Source organism: Taeniopygia guttata, chromosome 26 (genome assembly GCF_048771995.1).
Source record: "Taeniopygia guttata chromosome 26, bTaeGut7.mat, whole genome shotgun sequence".
NCBI lineage: Eukaryota > Metazoa > Chordata > Aves > Passeriformes > Estrildidae > Taeniopygia > Taeniopygia guttata.
In genome coordinates, this window is record NC_133051.1 from 2,384,347 (window position 1) to 2,399,276 (window position 14,930).

Here is a 14,930-nt window from a genome sequence, read left to right on the forward strand (position 1 = left end):
CGCGGAGGGGCGGGGCCAGGGGCGCGCCGGCGGGACGGGCGCACGTGGGGCGCGGCGGGCGCTGCTGCCATGTTGGGGGGGGACACCGAGGGGACACCGCGGGGACACCGCCGCATCCCCCTCATCTCCCCGCTCCCAGGCGGCTGTCAATCCCGGACGCTTGAAGTTTTTTTCAGTGTTGAATTGTGTAACTTTTTTTTTTCTTTTTTCCCCCATTTTTTCTTTTTTCGTATGTTTCTTTTTTTTATTTTTAATTTTTTTCCCATTTCCCCCTTTTTTCCTTTTTTATTTTTTATTTTTTCCCATTTTTTAATTTTTAATTTTTTCCCAATTTTTATTTTTAATTTTTCCCCATTTTTCTTTTTTTAATTTTTCCCCTTTTTTCTCTATTTTTAAATTTTTTCCATTTTTATTTTTTACTTTTTCCCAATTTTTAATTTTTAAATGTTTTTCCCATTTTTCTTTTTTTTATTTTTCCCTTTTTCTCTATTTTTAAATTTTTAAAATTTTTTCCATTTTCCCCCTTTTTTTTTATTTTTTCTTTTCCCCCATTTTTTCTTTTTAAATTTTTTTGTCTTTTTTCATAGTTTCTTTTTCCCCCCATTTTTTCCTTTTTTTCTTCACTTAATTTTTTCCCTTTTTCTCCCTTTTTCCATTTTTTCTTAATTTTTTCTTAATTTTTTCTTAATTTTTTCTTAATTTTTTCTTAATTTTTTCCCCAATTTTTTCTTTTTTTCCCCCCAATTTCCCCCTTTTTTTTCTTTTTCTTTCTTTTTCTTTCTTTTCTTTTCTTCTTTTTTTTGTTTTTTTTTTTTTTTTTTTAAGCGCGGTATTTTCAAAGCTGTGCAAACACAATCAGCTGTGCCCATATTCGCAGCCGCTTCCAAAATTCACCGCGGGAGATGATAACAAAAGCGCGGGGGCTGCCGAGATAAGCCTTTGTCAGCCGAATAATTCGCATTTGTTTGGGAACACCTTTGAAAAAGTCCTCGAAGGAATTTGGAATCGTTTTGAAGGAATTTGAAATAGTTTTGTAATGTGGCTTCCCCAGCCCTGTGCTGGGACCTGATCCTGCTTGTCCTTGAGCCGCTGGAATTCCTTGCTGGGCTGGGAAGATGCGATTTTGCTGCTGGGAAAGGTCAGAAATCAGCAAAAAATATATTAAAAAAAAAAAAAAATCTGGTTTTTCCAGATAAAACACAGCCTGAATCCCAAAATGATCCCAAAGTGACGCCCCTGACCGATCCTGCTGGGATATTCCTCTGGAAATAAACTCATTTTTGGGCTATTCCTCTGGAAATAAACTCATTTTCAGGCTATTCCTCTGGAAATAAACTCATTTTCAGGCTATTCCTCTGGAAATAAACTCATTTTCAGGCTATTCCTCTGGAAATAAACTCTTTTTTTTTGCTATTCCTCTGGAAATAAACTCATTTTTAGGCGAAGGAACAAAAATGTGCCACCACAGCTTCTCCCACGCACGCCAGTGTCACTTCAGCCATTTCCACCTGTGCCATTTTGACACATTTTGCTGCTTCTTTGTCATCTAAAGAATATTTAAATCGCAAACAAACTCCCCAAATTAATAAGTGCAAAGTAAGACAAGACCGGAGGCTTTGTTTTATCAGCTCAGGAGTTTTTTTTGGGTTTTTTTTTTCGAAATAAAAATAATATTTGTGATTTTTAGAAGCTCCAAATACCCCCGGCGACAGTGAACATCGAGGTCACAGCCACAACGCCCTTTGTGCCGTTTAATTATTGTAATTAATGCAATTTATGGCACGGATGGGAAATTTTTAATGGATTTGCTGTGCTGAGAAACTCGAGGAGATGCAGAACTGAAGGGGAAAAAAAGGGGCAGAGAATTCCAGCAGCGACAAAGAAGGAATTTTTCTGGGTGACATCAGAACTCGCCAAAATCTCCTTTTTCCACCCAATTTTCTTTCACCTTACAATGAAAACATCCCTTGGTGTGGGCAGGAAATATTTGAGGAATCCATGGGAGAGCCCTGTGGATCAGTCAGCTGCTTTTAATCCGGGGTGCAGGGGAAGAGAAGGGCCCCAGATCCCACATTTTTAACAAAAAAAGCAATTTTGACTCCAGCAAAGTGGAAACCACAGCGGTGCCTTTTGGCCCTTCTGGTTTTGGGGCTGTGTCTTTGGAAATTGAAAGTTTTGGGGTGTTTTTTTGTGGTTTTTTGTCCCATATTTGCTGGGTTTGCTCCCATTCCCGCTGTTTGTGGGGTGTTTTTTGGGTGGTGGCCCCAAAAAAAGGGGGAAGGGAGCGTTGCACAAGCTGCTGTTCCCTCCAGATGATGACTGGGCAGAAGTGGAGCCTCTGCAAGCCACAGGGGCAGGCTGGAAATGCAAAAAATTACACTGCAGGATCCTAAAAAGCCTAAAGTGTGTGGGTGTGGGGAGGGAAATGGGGGGAAAATTCCAGGAAAACCAAATTTTGGTCACTGCTGGCCATAGATAGGCGGTTTCCTGGCTTGGGCAACGTTAAAAAAAGGAAATTCCTTGGGATTAAAAATGATAAAAAAACCCCCAGTGGCTTCCAGGAGCTCGGCAGGGTGAGGTTGGTCTTGGCTGGATCATAAAATTGGGATTGTTGTTTTGGAATGTTGGTGATGAGGGGAAAAGTGGGAGTTTTCCAAAGGATGTGGGGCTGGTTCTGGTGGGATGGAGCCTGGGGAAAATTTTCTCATGGGAAAATTCCTGTTGATTCCATGAGGAAATTCCTGATTCCATAGGAAAAATCCTGCTAATTCCATAGGAAATTCCTCCTGATTCCATGGGAAAATTCCTGCTGATTCCATGAGGATTTTCCTCCTAGTTCTATGGGGAAATTCCTGCTGATTCCACAGGAAATTCCTCTTGATCCCATAGGAAAATTCCTGCTGATTCCAAAAGGAAATTCCTGATTCCATGAGGAATTTCCTCCTGATTCCATAGGGAAATTCCTCTTGATCCTACAGGAAAATTCCTCCTGATCCCATGGGGAAATTCCTCCTGATTCCAAGAGGAAATTCCTGCTGATTCCATGAGGAAATTCCTGATTCCATTGGAAAATTCTTCCTGATTCCAAAAGGAAATTCCTGACCCCGTGAGGAAATCCCCCCTGATCCTGTAGGAAAATTCCTCCCGATTCCACAGGAAAATTCCTCCTAATTCCATGTGGAAATTCCTGATTGCACAGGGAAATCCCTCCTGATCCCAAGTGTCATTTCACCTGATTTTTTCCTGAGCGTTTTTTTGCCTTCCTTTGTCATTTTCGCAGCCGTTTGGTGCCTCGGTTCCCTTTTCCCGAGGAAATCTCCAGTGAAATCTCATTTTCATCGACTCAGACTCGGAACCAGAGCGAGGCAGCCCCAGGTGAACTCTCCATTTCGCTCCCAAATCAACATTTTAAAACCAAAATTCAGCTGGGGAAGACACCAGGACAGAAAAAAATAAAATAAATAAATTAATTAAATAAATAAATAAATAAGGCAAAACTGAAACCAAAATTTCAGAAAACAAACTGGGCTTGGAAAGCCCCCGGATGGGATAAATTTAGGTCATTTCAGGGGATGATCTGTGGTCACCAATTATGCAAAGGATGAAAAAAAAAAAAAAAACACTGCCCTGATGTTTTAAATCTAAAATTCAGCTTTTTTTTTTTCTTTCCACACCCCTGCCCTTGCCCTGATCCTGCCCTGAGGGTGATTCCATGGGTTTGGATTTTTCAGAGAATTTGGGGTTTGCAGGTTATTTTTTATAGGTTTTTTTTAAATACATATACATATATATATTTTTTTTTTAAATATATTTTTAATTTGATGTTGGGAGCTTGGGGCTCTTCAGAGGAGCAGCACAAAGGGAATTTCCTGGGATTTGCTGCCCTGCCTGTTGGAGGGGAAAATAATTTTTTTATTCTGGGAGAATAATTTTTTTATTCTGGGATAATAAATTTTTTAATCTGGGATGATAATTTTCTTTTTTTTTTTTTTTTATTCTGGGATAATTTTTTAAATTTTTTTTTTCTGGGATAATAATCTATTTTCTCTCCAGGGAAAGGTATCCCTCATTTTTTTTCACCCCAAGATCACAGTGAGAGGTTCAGCTGCTCCAAAACTCAGCAGGAAAAGCCTGAGGAGAGATCCCAGTTCCAAAGTCAGCGAAGTTTGGGGTCCTGGGAGATGAACACCCTGTGAAGTTTTGGGGTTTGGAGAGATGAATATCTGGTGAAGTTTTGGGGTTCTGGGACATGAACACCCTGTGAAGTTTTGGGGTTCTGGGACATGAACATCTGGTGAAGTTTTGGGGTTTTGGGAGATGAACACCCTGTGAAGTTTTGGGGTTCTGGGACATGAACACCCTGTGAAGTTTTGGGGTTTTGGGACATGAACATTGGTAAAGTTTTGGGGTTTTGGGAAACGAACACCCTGTGAAGTTTTGGGGTTTGGGGACATGAACATTGGTAAAGTTTTGGGGTTTTGGGAGACGAACACCCTTTGAAGTTTTGGGGTTTGGGGAGATGAAAATTGGTAAAATTTGGGGTTCTGGGACATGAACATCTGGTGAAGTTTTGGGATTTTAGGACATGAACACCCTGTGAAGTTTTGGGGCTCTGGGACATGAACATCTGGTGAAGTTCTGGGATTTTGGGGAGATGAACACCCTCTAAAGTTTTGGGGTTTGGGGAGATGAAAATTGGTAAAGTTTGGGCTTTGGAGAGATGAATATCTGGTGAAGTTTTGGGGTTTTGGGACATGAACATCTGGCAAAGTTTGGGGTTCTGAGAGATGAACACCCTGTGAAATTTGGGTGTTTGGGAGATGAACATCTGGTGAAGTTTTGGGGTTCTGGGACATGAACATCTGGTGAAGTTTTGGGGTTCTGGGAGATGAACACCCTCTAAAGTTTTGGGGTTTGGGGAGATGAAAATTGGTAAAGTTTGGGATTCTGGGAGATGAACACCCTGTGAAGTTTTGGGGTTTTGGGACATGAACATCTGGTAAAGTTTGGGGTTTGGGGAGATGAACATTGGTAAAGTTTGGGATTTGGAGAGATGAACATCTGGTGAAGTTTTGGGTTTTGGGACATGAACATCTGGTGAAGTTTGGGGTTCTGATAGATGAATACCCTCTGAAGTTTTGGGGTTCTGGGACATGAACACCCTCTGAAGTTTTGGGGTTTTAGGACATGAACATCTGGTGAAGTTTTGGGGTTTTGGGAGACGAACACACTGTGAAGTTTTGGGGTTTGGGGAGATGAACATTGGTAAAGTTTTGGGATTTTGGCTGGGAAATCTCTGAGAAACGCTGCAGCAGCTCCAGGGCAGGAGGGTGAGGAACATTTCGCTCTCCCCACTCGGTTTTGGGGTCCTGGGGAGCTCCGATCTCCCCCAAACCCACGAGCAGGATGCGGAAGAGCTTAAAAATCCCCAACAAAAGCCGCTGCTCCAGCAGAGCCAGGAGCAAATTCTGCTTTAAAAACCCCCCAAACCCCCCCTGCTGCTGGCAGGGAGGAAGGAGGGAAGGAGAGGAAGGAGATCTGGCTCTGCTGAGAATCCTGAAAGGTTTCCTGGAGACACCAGCACAGCCCGTGGCAATTTCACCTCCCCAGCTCTGCTGCTTCCTCCAGGGCTGCCAGGCTGTGCCAGCTGCTGGCACGGGCACAGGGACACAGAGCCTGGGTGAAAAACTTGGTTTTTAAAAATTTTTAAAGGTTTTTTTTAATATTTTAAAAAAATTTTTAAAGTTTTTTTTAATATTTTTTTAAAAAATATTAAAAATAATAATAATAAAATGGTTATAAAATAATAATAATACAATTAGAGCTATAAAATTGACAGTTAGGACAATTACAAGGCAATAAAAAGCAAAGAATTACAGACACTAAGTCACGAAAAGCATCCCTTGTGAACAAAAGAATAACCTTAAAAACAACAGCCTGTTGCATATTCATATCTCCTTCATGGTTATGCATATATTTATTTAAAACAAGAACTCTGTCTGTTGTGTTTCAGCTGTTTCCCTTCATCCCCAAGGCCTGAAGAAATTCGCTTCTTCTGATAAGAAAACCATAAATTCCTTTTTTTTGGATGATTTAGGTGTTCCTCGAAGCGAGTATCTCATTCCTAAACAAAAAAAAACTCCCCCCACATACATAGTCTCTATTTTAAACTTAAAATTGGAACCTAAAAGTATATTTACCTGATAAAATATGCATTTTTCACAGCCTGGGTGCTGTCCCCTGCCTGGAGGGCCTGGGGGGTGCTCAGCTCACACCTCTCAGCAGCACGGCGATTTCTGATTTTTTTTAGTTTCCTAAATGAGTTTTGTCGAGAGAAAAATGAGGTTTTTCCCACTAATGGGATGTGTAATAAAAATACGGGGTTGATATTCATGGTGGACATTGGTATAGGGAAGAGCAAGGGGTTGGGGATTGTGAAAATCAATATTCAGAGTGCAAATCCATATTGGGAAGAGTCTGGGATTGGGAATGGTGAAAATCCATATTTGGGATCGTGAAAATCAATATTCACAGTGAAAATCCACATTGGGAATTGTGAAAATCAATATTCACAGTGAAAATCCACATTGGGAATTGTGAAAATCAATATTCACTGTGAAAATCCATATTGGGAAGAGCCAGGGATTGGGGTATGTGAAAATCAATATTCAGTATGAAAATCCACATTAATAATTGTGAAAATCAATATTCAGTGTGAAAATCCATATTAGGGATTGTGAAAATCAATATTCAGTGTGAAAATTCATATTAGGGATTGTGAAAATCAATAATCACAGTGAAAATCCATATTGGGAATTGTGAAAATCAATATTCACTGTGAAAATCCACATTGGGAAGAGCCGGGGATTGGGAATTGATTTTCCAGTTTGTTTTTTTTTTTATTTTTGCTCTGCTCAGAGCATTCAGCTGCTCCTGGCCTCAGTTTCCCTCCAGGCAGGTAAAATTCAGACACTCCAGGTGCTCCAAAATACCCACATGGAACTCTAAAATTGACCATATTTGTTCTGCACTTCCAGGGCACAGAGCCCATTTGTATTTAGGTGATTAATTATTAATAATTTTCTTTTATTAAAGGTAATAAAAGACTTTCAGGATGGGAGAAAATCCCCGGGTGGGAGATGATGCCTTTCAAAACAACTCCACAAACACAGAAACAAAGGATTTAATTCCCCTTGAAAATGACATTATGCAATGAAATGGCACCTGGTAATTAACAGGGTATAAATTAATCAGCTTCCCGCAGGATTTAGGGACTTCCAGAGCTCAGAGCTGCTTTTGGAATGACAACTCCCAGGGGGACTTTGAAGTCCTGCCTGCTCCAAGGGGTGGGAATCCAAGATTTGGGAATACCATTGTTTTAAAAGCACCCCCAGCCCAAAATTGGGATTTTATTTTATTTTTTGGGCTCTGGTGCCAACCTGGAGATAAGGAGGACAAAGGAGCTGCCTGAGAGCCCAGGGAAAAGGGGAAATGTGGGATTTGGTTTCCTGGGAAAAGCTGCCAAAGGGTTTGTGCTGCCTGGACTGGCCTGGCCACGGAATTTGTGACAAGGACAGGACCTGGCTGGCTCTGGAGTGTGGCACAGCCGATGGGAAAAGGGATTTAGGGGAGAATTTGCCTCAAAAATCAGGTGGTTGCAGGCAGATCAGAGCTTTGCTCCTTCCACCAGGCAGCAGAGGATGTTGTGGTGGTGAAACCAGCTCGGTGTGACTGTATTTAAATCAGCAGAAATGTAAAATAAACAGGGTTTAATGTAAAGCGGGGCCAAATTTGTGTAAAAACATCTCAGGGGTATAAATAAAGTTCCTCCAGTTCAGCAAGCAGTGATTCCTGATGTTCCCACACAGGGAATAAAAACAGGGATAAGGAAATGCTCATTAGTAAGAAACAATCAAAGTGACATTCCTGCAATTAATTAAAGAGGAGATCAGAGCTGCCTAAGTATTGGGTGAGCTAAAAATCAAACTGGTGGGGGGAAAAAATAATAATAATCTCCAAAGATAACTGTCAGAGACTCCACCCCTGCTGCCCAGGACGTGGCACTGGGCAGGGTGGGGACCTGGCCCTGAGAACCCCCAAATTTCACAGGGTGTTGGTCCTCAGAACCCCAAACTTCACAGGGTGTTCATCTCCAGAATCCCAAACTTCAGAGGGTATTTTTATCCCCAAACCCCAAATCTCACATCCCCCAAACCCCCACATTTCACTGGATGTTTGTCTCCCAGAACCCCAAACTTCACTGAGTGTTCATAACACAAAATTTCACAGGTGTTTGTCTCCCCAAATCCCAAATCTCACATCTCCCAAAACCCCAAATTTCACTGGATGTTTGTCTCCCAAAACCCCAAATTTCACTGGATATTTGTCTCCCAAAACCCCAAATTTCACATCCCCCAAACCCCAAATTTCACTGGATGTTTGTCTCCCAAAACCCCAAACTTCACAGGGTATTTTTCTCCCCAAACCCCAAATCTCACATCCCCCAAACCCCCAAATTTCACTGGATGTTTGTCTCCCAAAACCCCAAACTTCACAGGGTATTTTTCTCCCCAAACCCCAAATCTCACATCTCCCAAACCCCTAAATTTCACTGGAGGTTTGTCTCCCAGAACCCCAAATCTCACATCTCCCAAAGCCCCAAATTTCACTGGATGTTTGTCTCCCAAAACCCCAAATCTTGCATCTCCCAAACCCCTAAATTTCACTGGAGGTTTGTCTCCCAAAACCCCAAACTTCAGAGGATGTTTGTCCCCCAGAATCCTGGGAGGAGCTGCTTTTTCTACCTGAAATAAATCCCTGATTTTCTGCCTGTGACTCCCTCTCTCCCAGCTTTTAGGAGGAGCAGGATTTGGCTGTGATGCCCTAAAGGGGAAAATCCCTCCCCACACCACAAAAATCATCCTGTTGGCCATCAGGATGGACCCAAAGCTTTTCAGAACTTTTGGCCTTATTTCCTACAGAAAAACCCACCTAAACCCACCGTAAATTCCCATAAATTCTCCATCCTTTGGGCTGATTTCTACCCAGCCTGACCACGGTGGGACAATCCTACAAAGTGTCCCCAAACGGGGCACTTGGGAGAGGCTCTGACCCCACTGAGGAGGGGCTGCAGCGATGGAGAAACCCCTCAGGAGTTTGGGTTTTTTTGGGAGAGCAGCTGGGCAGCTGTGCCACATCTGGATGTCACCAGAGCCTGGCAGAGGTGGCACCTTGGTGTCTAATCCTGCCAGCCCAGCCTGCTGTTATCGAGGCCCTGTGGCCACCTCAAGAGCAGAGAGGGTGGAGATAAAGCAAAAAAGCTTTTTTTTTTTCAGTTTTTGGGGTTTTTTTGGTTTTTTTTTTTTTTAATTTTGGTTCTCTGCTGCTCCAGGCACGGGTTTCTCAGAATGCAGCAGAAATGAGACAAACAAATGTGTGGGGAAAGGGGACAGGGAGTGATAGCACTGCCAGCAGTGTCCCTGTCCCTGTCCCCAGGCGCAGGGAGAGGCTGCCCTGAGCTATCAGCGCCCTGCAGAATAAAGGGGAAGAGCTGCCTGCACTTCCAGAGGCGGCTCAGCCATGAAACTGCAGGTTTTCCATGGAAATCCCACATTTTTCCTCAGCTCTGCAGGGTTTGGAATGAAAATCCCACATTTTTCCTCAGCTCTGCAGGCTTTCCATGGAAATCCCAAACTTTTCCTCAGCCCTGCAGGTTTTTCAATGGAAATCCCACATTTTTCCTCAGCTCTGCAGGGTTTGGAATGAAAATCCCACAATTTTTCCTCATGGTTTGGAATGAAAATCCCAAATTTTTCCTCAGCCCTGCAGGTTTTTCAATGGAAATCCCACAATTTTCCTCAGCCCTGCAGGGTTTGAAATGAAAATCCCTAATTTTTCCTCAGCCCTGTAGGTTTTTCAATGGAAATCCCACAATTTTCCTCAGCCCTGCATGGTTTGGAATGAAAATCCAAAATTTTTCCTCAGCTCTGCATGATTTGGAATGAAAATCCCAAATTTTTCCTCAGCCCTGCAGAGTTTAGAATGAAAATCCCAAATTTTTCCTCAGCCCTGCGTGGTTTGGAATGGAAATCCCTAATTTTTCCTCAGCCCAGCAGGGTTTCAAGGGAAATCCCAATTTTTTTCCTCAGCTCTGCAGGGTTTCAATGGCAATCCTACAATTTTCCTCAGCCCTGCGTGGTTTGGAATGAAAATCCCAAATTTTTCCTCAGCTCTGCAGTGTTCAGAATGAAAATCCCAAATTTTTCCTCAGCTCTGCAGTGTTCAGAATGAAAATCCCAAATTTTTCCTCAGCCCTGCAAGGTTTGGAATGAAAATCCCAAATTTTTCCTCAGCCCCCTCCAGGAAATCCATCCTGCCTCAGTCTCTGCGTGTGAGAGACTTGAAATTACCTCCAAAATTGAAATTTGCATTTTTTCTGCTCAGCCCACTGCCAGGGCAGCTCCTGGGCTGTTGGGAAGTGATGCCAGGTGCTGGGATTGGGATTATTTGAATTATTCACCATTCCCAATGTGGATTTTCACTGTGAATATTGATTTTCACAATTCCCAATGTGGATTTTCACTATGAATATTGATTTCCACCCTTCCCAATGTGGATTTTCACTGTGAATATTGATTTTCACCATTCCCAATGTGGATTTTCACTGTGAATATTGATTTTCACCATTCCCAATGTGGATTTTCACTGTGAATATTGATTTTCACAATCCCCAATGTGGATTTTCACTGTGAATATTGATTTTCACTATTCCCAGTGTGGATTTTCACTGTGAATATTGATTTTCACAATCCCCAATGTGGATTTTCACTGTGAATATTGATTTTCACTATTCCCAGTGTGGATTTTCACTGTGAATATTGATTTTCACAATTCCCAATGTGGATTTTCATTGTGAATATTGATTTTCACAATTCCCAATCCCTGGCTCTTCCCAATGTGGATTTTCACTGTGAATATTGATTTCCACCATTCCCAATGTGGGTTCTCACTGTGAATATTGATTTTCACCATTCCCAATGTGGATTTTCACTGTGAATATTGATTTTCACAATTCCCAGTGTGGGTTTTCACTGTGAATATTGATTTCCACCATTCCCAATGTGGATTTTCACTGTGAATATTGATTTTCACAATCCCCAATATGGATTTTCACAGTGAATATTGATTTTCACAATTCCCAATGTGGATTTTCACTGTGAATATTGATTTTCACCATTCCCAATGTGGGTTTTCTCAGTGACTATTGATTTCCACCATTCCCAATATGGATTTTCACTGTGAATATTGATTTCCACAATTCCCAATGTGGATTTTCACTGTGAATATTGATTTTCACCATTCCCAATCCCTGAACCTCGGAGAGCTCTCCTGTGAAACAGGGTTGGCAAATTCTCCAAGACACCCCAAAATCCCAATTTTTTCACCAAAATCCTGCCCTGATGGAGCCAGGAGAGCCCTCAGGGCCTTTCCCCCTCCAGGATGATTCCCCTGATGGTGGCATGGAGACAACAAGAAACAAAAATTTTCCAAAACACACAAGTCTGGCTTTGCCCCCCCAGATTTCAGGGGGTCCCCCACAAAACCCGTTGTGCCCCACAAATTTATTTTTACCTGCATCGAGAGCGTTCAGAAGTGTTTCTTTTACTTCCTGCAGAGTGCAAATCGAGCTGGGAGGTTAAAAAAAAAAAAAAGAAAAATAGATGCTGAGCAACGATCTCTGCTCACCTGCAGGGCTGGGTGCACAGCTGAGAGCTGCAGGGGCGCCCCCAGAGCGGCTTTTTGCACCCCTAAATCCCCTCCCAGCCCCACAGCTGCAGCCCTGGGGGGCTCAGGGGGGGTTTGGGGCAGATTTGAGCTCAGTGTGGCTGGGGATGGTCCTGAGCTCGGGGCTGGGCTCTGCAAAGCTGGGCTTGTACGGGGCTTAAAGGGTTAACTGGGGCTTAAAGGGTTAACAGGGGTTTAAAGGGTTAACCGGGGCTTAAAGGGTTTGTCCCTGTCACCCCAGTGAGTCCCTGTCACCCCTGTTTGCCATTGTCACCCCAGTTTGTCACTGCCACCTCCAGTTTCCCATTGTTACCCCATCTGTCACTGTCACCCCCCAGTGTGTCCCTGTCACCCCAGTTTGCCATTGTCACCCCAGTTTGTCACTGCCACCCCCAGTTTGTCACTGCCACCCCCAGTTTGTCATTGCCACCCCAGTTTCCCATTGTCACCCCCAGTTTGTCACTGTCACCCCCATTTGCCATTGTCACCCCAGTTTGTCACTGTCACCCCCTGTTTTTCCTGTCACCCCAGTTTGTCCCTGCCACCCCCAGTGTGTCCCTGCCACCCCAGTTTCCCATTGTCACCCCCAGTTTGTCACTGCCACCTCCAGTTTGTCATTGCCACCCCTTGTCTGACATTGTCACCCCAGTTTGCCACTGTCACCCACAGTTTGCCATTGTCACCCCCACTTTGTCATTGCCACCCCTTGTCTGACACTGTCACCCCAGTGTGTCCCTGCCACCCCCAGTTTTTTCCTGTCACCCCCAGTTTGTCCCTGCCACCTCCAATTTGTCACTGCCACCCCCATTGTGTCCCTGCCACCCCCAGTTTGTCCCTGCCACCCCCAGTGTGTCCCTGTCACCCCCAGTTTCCCATTGTCACCCCATCTGTCCCTGTCACCCCCAGTTTTTCCTGCCACCCCAGTTTGCCACTGCCACCCCAGTTTGTCACTGCTACCCCATTGTGTCCCTGCCACCCCAGTGTGTCACTGTCACCCCCAGTTTGCCATTGCCACCCCTTGTCTGACATTGTCACCCCAATTTGTCCCTGCCACCCCACTGTGTCACTGTTACCTCCAGTGTGTCACTGCCACCCCAGTTTGTCACTGCCACCCCCAGTGTGTCCCTGCCACCCCAGTTTGTCATTGCCACCCCAGTTTGTCACTGTCACCCCAGTTTGCCACTGTCACCCCCGGTTTGTCCCTGCCACCCCCAGTTTGTCACTGTCACCCCAGTTTGTCACTGCCACTCCCAGTTTGTCCCTGCCAACCCCTGATCCCGTCACCCCTAGTGTGTCTCTGCCACCCCAGTTTGTCCCTGCCACCTCCAGTTTGCCATTGTCACCCCAGTTTGTCACTGCCACCCCAGTTTGTCACTGTCACCCCTTCCCCCCTCTCTGGCTGTGATTAAATCGCGCCACCAATCCCAACCGCCACCGCCAGATGTGGGGAGCTCATCTGTCACAGAGGAAAGGCAGCCAGCCCCAAGTGACACGAGGTGACAGTTGTGTGCACGTGAAGCGTGGCCTGTCACCCCCCCCCGGGTGCCCCCAAAGCCACAGCCCCAAAGCTGGGCCCGTGGGAAATCATTTTATCAACATCTGAATATTTCCCCCCAAAACAGCCCCGGCTCTGGGGGTGAGGCTGAGGAAGGTCCCTTATCCAACCTTCCTGCTAAAATCAGGGGAAAACTCCGAATTCCTGAGGTTTTTCCAGCTCAAATCCAAACAAAAATCCCCCAAACAAAACAAGAAAACAAAAAAAACCAACCAAATAAACAAAAAACCAAAACCAAACCAACACAAAAATTCCCCCCCCAAAACAAACAGAACAAAACAAAACAATCCCAAAAAAGCAAATAAAACAAAACAAAACAATCCCAAAAAAGAAAAAAAACCAAAACAATCCCAAAAAAGAAAAAAAAAGAAAAAAAGAAAAAAACAACCCCAAAAAAAACCCTAAAAAATGGGGATATAAAACCTCTTTCCCTCCCTGCCCAAGTGGAGTGTGGAAAATCTGCTCAGATCAGTTTTTGGGGTGCCACCCCCCGGAATTCCTCACAGCCAACCCAAGGGACACATCCTGAGGGGAATTTTCTCCAGGGATGTGATGGGGATCAAGGTTTTAGCCACAAACATTTCCTTCACTTATTTTTCCCTCCTCAAATTCGCATTTCCTGGGGGAGAAGGATCCCAACAAGGCAGAAACTTCCAGAAGGAATTATGGAGAAACCTCCAGCAGAGAGAGGAAGAGCTGGAGCTGGGAGGGAGGGAGGGACACAGGGAGGTGACAGGGAGGTGACAGCACAGCACCTATCGTGGCCTCCCAGCTGTGCAGCTCCTCCAGCTGTGCCTCTGGGGTGGCATCCCTGGGGACTTTATCAGGGGCTGTGTCCCCTTTTTGGGGTGACATCCTTGGGGACTTTATCAGGGGCTGTGTCCCCTTTTGGGTGACATCCATGGGGACTTTATCCCCTTTTGGGGCTGCCATCCTTGGGGACTTTATCAGGCACTGTCCCCTCCTTTTGGGTGTCATCCATGGGGACATTATCAGGCACCGTCCCCTTTTTGGGGTGACATCCTTGGGGACTTTATCAGGGGCTGTGTCCCCTTTTTGGGTGACATCCATGGGGACTTTCTCCCCTTTTGGGGCTGCCATCCTTGGGGACTTTATCAGGGGCTGTGTCCCCTTTTGGGGTGGCATCCCTGGGGACTTTATCAGAGACTGTCCCCTCTCTTTTGGGTGCCATCCATGGGGACTTTATCAGGCACTGTCCCCTTTTTGGGGTGACATCTATGAGGACTTTATCAGGGGCTGTGTCCCCTCTTTTGGGTGACATCCCTGGGGACTTTATCCCCTTTTGGGGCAGCCATCCCTGGGGACTTTATCAGGCACTGTCCCCCCTCTTTTGGGTGACATCCGTGGGGACTTTATCCCATTTGGGCTGCCATCCTTGGGGACTTTATCAGGGGCTGTGTCCCCTTTTTGGGTGACATCCTTGGGGACTTTATCAGGGGCTGCTCCTCCTCTCCTGACTCTCGATTTCCAAAAAGGGCAGGAATTGTTCCAAAAAGGGCAGGAATTGTCCCAGAATCAGCGGCACATCCTGAGCAGCTGCTGCCACCCCATATCTCTGTCTCAGCCCTGG